This window comes from Macrotis lagotis, chromosome X (genome assembly GCF_037893015.1).
Source record: "Macrotis lagotis isolate mMagLag1 chromosome X, bilby.v1.9.chrom.fasta, whole genome shotgun sequence".
NCBI classification, from domain to species: Eukaryota; Metazoa; Chordata; class Mammalia; order Peramelemorphia; family Peramelidae; genus Macrotis; species Macrotis lagotis.
Genome location: NC_133666.1, coordinates 83983033 through 83991591, shown reverse-complemented (window position 1 = coordinate 83991591; position 8559 = coordinate 83983033). Strand labels below are relative to the sequence as shown.

General features: G+C 42.1%; 1 pseudogene; it reads right to left on the bottom strand.

Moving 5' to 3' along the window:
- Positions 1 to 220: 220 nt before the first annotated feature.
- On the bottom strand, positions 221 to 7813 carry LOC141497961 (structural maintenance of chromosomes protein 6 pseudogene; annotated as a pseudogene).
- Positions 7814 to 8559: the final 746 nt, after the last annotated feature.

Genomic DNA, 8559 nt, shown 5'->3' with positions numbered 1-8559 from the left:
GCCAGTGACCGACCCCTCCTCTCCACCACCCCAACACTCCTGCTCAGTCTGATCTAGAATAGGGTAGTGGGTGACAAGAGCTGCTGGATACTATCTGCACCTTGCACTAACTCAGGGATTCCCTGGGATAGCTGTCTGTTCCAATGGCCCAACCAATTTACCATTACACATGCTAGCCAGCATGACAGAAACATGAATGTGATACTTCTTAATGCTAACAATGAAACTTTATTCACTAACAACATGCAAACATTAGTATAACTGTTTAATTTTTTCAGTCCCAAATTCTCTTCCTCCCTCCTCCCTCCCTCCACCCAATGCATTGCCTCATTATACACATGAAGCCATGCAAAACATATTTCCACATGTAGTCATGTTGCAGAAAAAAAGGGAAAAATAGTGAAAAAATATGCTTCAATCTACAGTTTTTATCAGTTCTCTCTCTGTGGAGTTGGATTGAATTTTTCATCATGAGTCCTTTGGAACTGTTTTGGATCATTGTCTTGAGAGTAGCTAAATCTTTCACAGTTGGTTATTTTACAATATTATTGTTACTGTGTACAGTGTTCTACAATGTCACTTTACTTTGTATCAGGACATAATAACATACTCAGATTTTTCTGAAACCATGTTTTTCATCATTTCTTAAAGCACAATAGAATTCCATCACAATCATATATCACATTTGTTCAGCCATTCTCCAGTTGATGGATACCCTCTCAGGTTCCAGTTTATTGCCTCCACAAAAAGATCTGCTGTATTTTGGTCCTTTGACATTTTCTTTGATATCTTGAACAGTACAGACCTAGTAGTGGTATTGTAAGTCAAAAGGTATAAGCAATTTTATAGCCCTTTTGGCACACTTCCAAATCATTCTCCAGAATGGCTGGACTAGTTCACAGCTCCACCAACAATGCATTAGTGTCCTTATTTCCCTACTTTCTCCTTCAGGATGTTATTTTCCTTTTCTGTCTTGTTAATCAATCTGATGGGTGTGAGGGAATACCTCAGATTTGCTTTAATTTTCATTTCTCTAATTATTAATGATTTAGAATATTTTATGACCACTGAAAACATTTATTTTTTATTTGAAAATTGCCTGTTCATAACCTTTGACCATTTATCAACTGGGGAATGGCTTTTATTTTTACAAATTTTGCTCTGTTCCCTATACATTTAAGAATTGAAAACTTTAACAGAGAAATTTATAAAATATTTTCCCCCAGTTTCCTGTTTTCCTTCTAATTTTGCCTGTATTGGTTTGGTTTTGTTTCAATGAAATCTTTTTAATTTAATGTAAATGCATTTAATTATGCATTAAACCTCCCCTGATCCACTCTATCTCTGGTTTAGTCATGAACTCTTCCCTTATCCACAGACTGATATCTGAGGACATAAACTAATACTGAGGTTGTTTACCAAATTTTTCCATTGGTGGTCTGTCCTAAATGGACACATATATTTATCAGTTGTTTATGAAGATACACAGTTTACCAACTTAAAAACAAAATATGCTTGTCTTAATATTGAAAGAGAAGCTACAAAAAACAAACATAAGAATACTTCATCAAAAAATTGTGGCCTAATAAAAAACAGAGTAAGTTATATCAGGTAACAAATGTATTCTCACTACATTCTACCCTCTGGCTGCTAGCTATCCCAGCAGTCATCTAGGATGGTCTATAAATAATATTGTAATTACCACTAATAGAATCCAAATAGCAATTCCAAACACTCAATGTTTATAACATTTAGAGTTAGAACATATGGTACACATAAGCATCAATATTACACTTAGCATTAACACATTTTAAAATATGTTCCTAATACAGTGACAATAGGTCTTTCCATTTTCCTATGTTTTCCCCTGGCAAGCCCTCAGAAGACCAAGCCAGGAATAAGAACAAATTATGAGGCCTCTTAATTTCTTCTGATTTCAAGCCAATGCCCTGCAATTTTCTGTCTGGTGAACACTATCATGTCCATCGCTACTTGTTTCTCATCAGGCCAGACATGGCTAAAATCTTTGATTGCCTGCACAACCTCTCAGTGATACTTAAGCAATCTTGGTGAGGTTTTTTTTGTGTCTTTGGCAAGTCTAAAGGTTGTAACCCCTCTGTTTCCAATGGGGTGTTTACGTAGGTGGTAGTTCCCACTCTCATATTAGCAATGTTTTTTATTTGTGTATCCTGCTTTCACAATTGTGATTTACAGGAACAGTTAGATATCGAAAAACCAACCAGAGGGTGAAGTCATTCTTGGTTGCAAAGGGCTGCAAGAAGGTTCTCTTGAAGTGATATATAGGATAAGGTATGCGATGAAATATGCAAGGATGAGCAGCAGTAGAGTCACGAAGGCACCAATGATGAAATCACAGCACATACACATCTGTAAAAAAAAGAAAGAAAAAATACAACAATCTTTGCATGTAATTCTTTTCAGGAATCCTGAAACCATTTCCCAAGTCCATCTGTGATCCAGATTGTATTCCATTGCCCCAGCCCAGTGATCTCCAGTAGAATTACCTGCTGGTCTGGGGGCTGTACTACATCACATTCTGACTTTCAGTGAGAATTTGTTGCTTTTTTCGAAATCAATAGGAAGTGGAAAAACAAATTTAAACTTGCCCACCAATGCAGGATGAATTTTCCTTGGCCAACATTTAACTAATTCACTGCCTTTCTAAAGACTGCTTTCTAATCAGTAGTGTTTGTAACCTTAGAGATTTTATTGACTTGATCTTAAGTATCTATCTTCCCAGTAGCCTGTGGAAACTAAAAGCAGGTGGAAGTTCCACATAATTGCCTAGGTCTTGGCCTAGTCCTTGATCGTATGGACTAAAAAATGTGATCTGTGATTGTTCTCACTCACTGCTGTTGGGCCATAATAAACAATGCCATAGTATTAATAAACAAATCACAATAAACAATGTTAATCTTTCAAGAACCTGTGTTTTTGATGTACCGAGTACAAAATTGAGTCCTTCTGGCTGAGATACTCCCTTTAAAGTTCCAATCATTCTTAAGAATTTAATAGAAAATAATGATGAGGAAGAGGATGATAAAAGATGAAGAGAAGGAGAAGAGAAAGGAGGAAAAATGAAGAGAAAGAAAAAGGAAGAAGAGAAGCAAGAAAGAGGGAGAAGGAAAAAGGGGGGAGGAAGAGGAGGAGGAGGGCCAGATTGGACCCATGGGGCATAATATGCCAATCCCTGGTTTATATCAACTTTTAGGGCAAAAAACCAAAAATACCCATTGACCCCACTATGAACAAACCACTTACTTGATTTCTTAGGGCTTGTCACTAAGTATGTCTCGAACTGGTATTCAACGAAAAAGTTCCTTCTCGCAGCCCAGCTGAAAGTTGTCTGTCTCCGGATGTGGTAGTTGGCTGGCAATTCTGCAAATCCCTGTCAGTCAATCAGCAGTGTCGTCAAGCAAACATGATGTGGGTGTTTGAGTCTCAAGTTGGCTCTCAGAAGCCAAGTTCAGTCTTAAGCCAAGAACAGGCTGAAGACTGGGGCCTCCAGTGGTTTCTCCTAGGTCTAGCTATGGATTTTTAGCTGATTATACTCAAGTTTGGATTGGTGGCTGGTGAAGAAATTTGTTTAGAAATTGATTTCATTGATACCTGATGACATAAGTTAATGGTGAGGTTGCTTACAAAATTTCCCTATTGGTGGGCTACCATAAATAGATATCCCATATATTTTATCAGTTGTTTAAAAACACATTGTTTAACAACCTATACTATACATAAACTTATTTTAATATTGAAAAACAAGTTATAAAAAACAAACACCAAACCACTTCAACACAAAACAATAGATTAATAAAAAGTGGAGTCAGTTATGACACGGACAACAAACTTATTCTCATTTCACCTGGTGCTTCCTGCCCAGGTGCCCAATCTCGAGTTTCTTTCAGTCCCTGGGTGCTGTAGACGCTCTAGTAAGTCCCCACCCCCAATGTCCAAAGATCTCAGTCTTTCTCCTTCAGCTGCCCAGTGCTGGTGACTTTTTTCTTGGATTTCCTGGTCAGAATTTGGTCTGGTGTACTTTCTAGATCTTTGTGGAGGAGTCCTGGTAGAGGAGTTATGCTATACTTCTTCCTGTTACTCCGCCATCTTGACTGCCTCTCTGAAATACTTTTAATTAACATTATTTCTTCAAAGTAGGGAGATTTTTCACACTACACTGCAGACACTTTGAGAAAAAAAAATATAAAACACCACAATGAGCAGACAGCACGATCACATTAAATTAAAAATTCAATCTTCTTCTTCTGGACTGACTGCTTTGGAAGGCAGGGCTGCTCCATCTTTTTCAGGTTCTGGAATCTGGAGAACTTCAATTAGTGAATTTGGAAGAAGAGAGCTCATGTATTGTGGAGTGATCAGGATGAACTGGAGGTGTTCCTGGGAATGGGCTATTCTGAGGATCATGTCCATTGCAATTTTTCTGTGGTCATTGTCCAAGCAGACATCAAATGTATCAAGGCATCTGAAAGGAGATTCTGTGATGGACCACAATGTAACAATGAGCAAAAAGTTTGAAAAGTAATGTCTCTCTCCTGCTGTGGTTCGCAAGTCACTGAAAGCAGAATCTCCACGATTGAACATTACAGAAAGTGTCTCATTGGTATGATCAAAGTGAATATCCCCATGGAAGGACCACTGAGATAGTAAACTGTCAAAATACAATTTTCCTTGTATAGAAAGATTCCTTCTGCGTTTCTGGTATGCTTCATATCTCTGTTTTGATATGTCTTCCATTGTTTTAATAAGTTTTTTCAGATTCTTCACTTTACTATCTAGATCTAGGTATCTTTCTTTTGCCTCTTGGTACTGCCTCATTATATCTTCCCGGCTTCTGTGAGTGTAGTTTTCTGATTGTATCCTCTGTCTTAATAGATTAATTTCTCTTTCCAGAACAGAGGCAGTGTGTGTAACTTCTTTACGCTCTGGGCAGATGTATTTGGCTTGAGCTGTCTCTCTTTCCAGGTCTCTCTCTTTCATGGCTAGCTCTTCTTTTTTCACTTGGAGAGAATCTAGGTGTTGCTTGAGCCTATTTTCATAATGCAGCATGGATTGGTGTTGGTTGTCCACTTCTAAAGCAGCCCGGTTTCGTTCTCCCCTGATGGATTCTACTAATTCGGAAACCTGACTATATTTCAACTTAAGTTCTTCATGTCTCTGTTCAGCTTCTATTTTTGGTTGCCTTAATTTCTCCATCTCTTCCCTTCGAAATTTCATCTTTTCTTCAGCCTCTTTTATCTCTTCCTTAATTTCTTGAGCTTCCTCTTCCAGAATTGAGATATCTATTGACTGGTTTTGTTCTTCTTCCTCAAGATCTTTTATTTCTGAAGTGAAACTTATTACTTTAATCTTTATCTCTTTTAAATGTTGATAATGACTATCGATAGTTTCTCGATTCTTCCTGACATCCTTTTCAAGTGTACACACATGTTGCTGAAATGCTGACAATTGTTCGATTTTATTTTCCACATCTTTCTCCAAATTACTTATTTCCATTTCTATATCACCCAGATAAATAGGCCTCAATTCTTCACATGAGTAATAATGTCGCTCAAACACTTGATCACCATCAGCAGTTAAAACTTTGGTACAGTTCTTGGGGGGCCTCTGAGCCTGCATCACTGTACAAGCCAAGGACTTGCTTTTAATAAGAAGCATTGACTCTATACCCTTCATGTCAATCAAAGTATTGGCCACCACTGCATTGTCTATTTCTAAAGCAGTGAGAACTGTTGGAAATTCTGGGTGATAAGCCATTCTATCTGCTACATCATAAACTTCACACTCAAAAGCTGAAGTGATTATCTGTGGTCGTGAAGAGCCTGATGGATAAAACTTTTTCATCAGTCCCTGGAGAATTTGTTCATCATTGTGGTTGTCACAAAAAAAGGCAAGAAGCAGCCCCTTTAAGCAGGATTCAATAGCCAAAGAAAATTCAGGGTCCCGAACACGAATACAAGTTCCCAGTGGGCCTATAGGCTTATAAGTAAAGAGACCTTGTCTATGGGCATCTTCAATAGCCTCAAGAAAGGCTGGGATCTGAGGTCCAAATCGTTTTAGTGGCTCAGCTTTACAGTCTTTCAATTGGTCTAGCTGTCTTTGTTCATCATTCAGTATTTGCTGCATATATGATTCTTGTTCCCTGATTTGAGAATGTTCTTTATCATCTTTTTCTATAGCTTCATGAAGATGTTTTATTTCTTCAACAAGTGCATCTTCCTGATCCTTAAAGTTCCTAATCTTTTCCTTCAAAATGGAAATTTTGTTCTGTTTTTCCAAGTCTGCTAGTTCTAGGCTCTTTTTCATTTCATCAATTTGGTTATTAAGTTGTTCTGAAATTTTGTCTAATTTATTGAATTCATTTTCAGAATAATTATAGAACGCCTCTGCTTGACAATAGGCCCTGTCTGTTCTTATGGCATCCTCACTTGCTTGAATACACTGGGGCTCTAATTCAGCAGCTTCTTCACTTAACTTTTGCATGTTATCATGAATAGTTCTATACTTCTTTTCTGCTTCACTAAATTTGATCTTTGAGGCCTCCAATTCTTGATTTAATATGACAGTACGTTGGTCTCCAATATTTATGTTACCAATCATAGTATCAATTTCTCTTTCAGTTTTACTCACTAATGCCCAAGCCATTTCATTTTTCAAATCCTCCAATTTCTTTCTCAAGGTAACCATATTCTGAAAATGCTCTTCTATCTCTATGCCCTGACGTTTGAGCTCCTCAAGCTGCTCTTCTCCTTGTTCTATCTGATGCTGGTTTCTGGCTTTTCTCTCCATAATTTGTGAGTAGTCTTCTCTCATCTGTTCAAGTTCAGTTGCTTTCATAAACAATTTATATCTGTCACCATCATTTCTGGTATCCATTAACTGTCTGCTCAACTCTTCCCTTAAAATAGACACTGGATTATCAACCTGTATCTTAAAACGTTCAAGAATGGCAATCAGGTCCTCTTTCTTAGAAGAAACCACATTTCCTGAGTGGTTCTTTAGTTCATAAGTTGGACTCCCATCCATTCTGATGTGCTGGTGCACAGTTATTGAGTCCCCATAGAGATCAGGTTTAAAAGCATAGTCCCCTCTGTTTCTTAACTTGATTAAGATGTGGGCAGAAGCCTCTCCATCTTTTATAAACTCTTTCAAAGATGTTCCTAACGATTTTCCACCAAGACCAACTACAAGAGCTGTTAACAACGCATTCTTCCCACTGTTTCCCACCATAAAATTGATATTAGATCCAAATTTCACAGGTCCGAGCATGGTATAGCCCATAAAGTTCTCTAGTTGGATACTTTCAATGACCCCAAATTCCCCGGAGACCGAATGAGAAGTAGAACATCCAAGAGACAGATTCGGAGGGGGAGCTCTTTCCGGTTCCTCTTCCGAGGTTCCCTCTGCTCCTGATCCTGGCCCCGGCCCCGGCGATAGCCCTGACCTGGCTCTTTTGTGCTCTGCCCCCATGGGGAAATCGTCCTCTTTCCTCTTAGACATGGTGCGGGTCAGTGACCGCCCGGCGCCCCCCGCGACAGCCGCCGCTGCTAAGGCTGCTTGTGTCCTCCTCCCGCTGCTAAGGCTGCTTGTGTCCTCCTCCCCCGGGCCGCTCACGCCGAGCCCGACGCGGCCGCAGACGCCGCCACCGCCTCTCTCCGCCCGTCCTCGCCTCCTCTCAGACCCCCAGACTCATGGCCACCCCCGGCTCCCTGTTGTAGAGCAGCCCAGACGGCCGCGTCCCGCGTCCCCCACCTACCTCGGAGCCTGACGGCGCGGCTCCTCGGAGAGGCGCAGCTGACACGGGGCGGCCGCCCACCGGCTGCGGGGCGCCCGGACCCGCGGAGGAGGAGGGCGGCGGGCGCCGGGGGGCCGCGAACGTCCAAGTCCGGCAGCGGCCACCGCGGGGAGGGGGGCGGGCACCGCGGAGGGTTGAGGGTGGGGGCCGACTGAGGCGGCCCGTACAGGGTCGGGGGGTGGGGGGCTTGGCGCGAACACTAAGGTCTGGCAAAGGTGGAGGGCACTGAGGAGGCCCACGAATACAAGGGTGGGCAGAGGTGGCGGGCACTAGGGGAGACCTACGAACGCAAAGGTCCGACAGAGGTGGCGGGCACCGAGTGAGCCGCGAACACCAAGACTCAGGCAGAGAGCAAGGAGGGGGGGAGGGCCGCGAACGCCAAGATGCTTTGGAGGCGGCGGTAATGGTCAGCGTCCCGGGGGCTCCGTTCTCCCCAGGCGCCACCACGCAGACCTCCCCTTCCCCTCGCGATCACCAGAACCCGAGACACTCCCTCCCACACCAGTTCACGCGGCTGGGTACCCCTCACCACTCAGCCCAAGACCACCGGCGGCAAGAACAGCCCCCAGACTCAGCCAGCAACTTTACCACAGGCCTCCTGCGCCTGCGCGGAGCCTGAGGAGAAGGGGAGGGACCAGTTGGCTGGACTGCGCCTGTGCAAAAGCTTCCCCGCCACAACCCCGGCACTTGTCTGTCGCATTAGCGCTCCTTCTGCGCCTGCTTAAAAC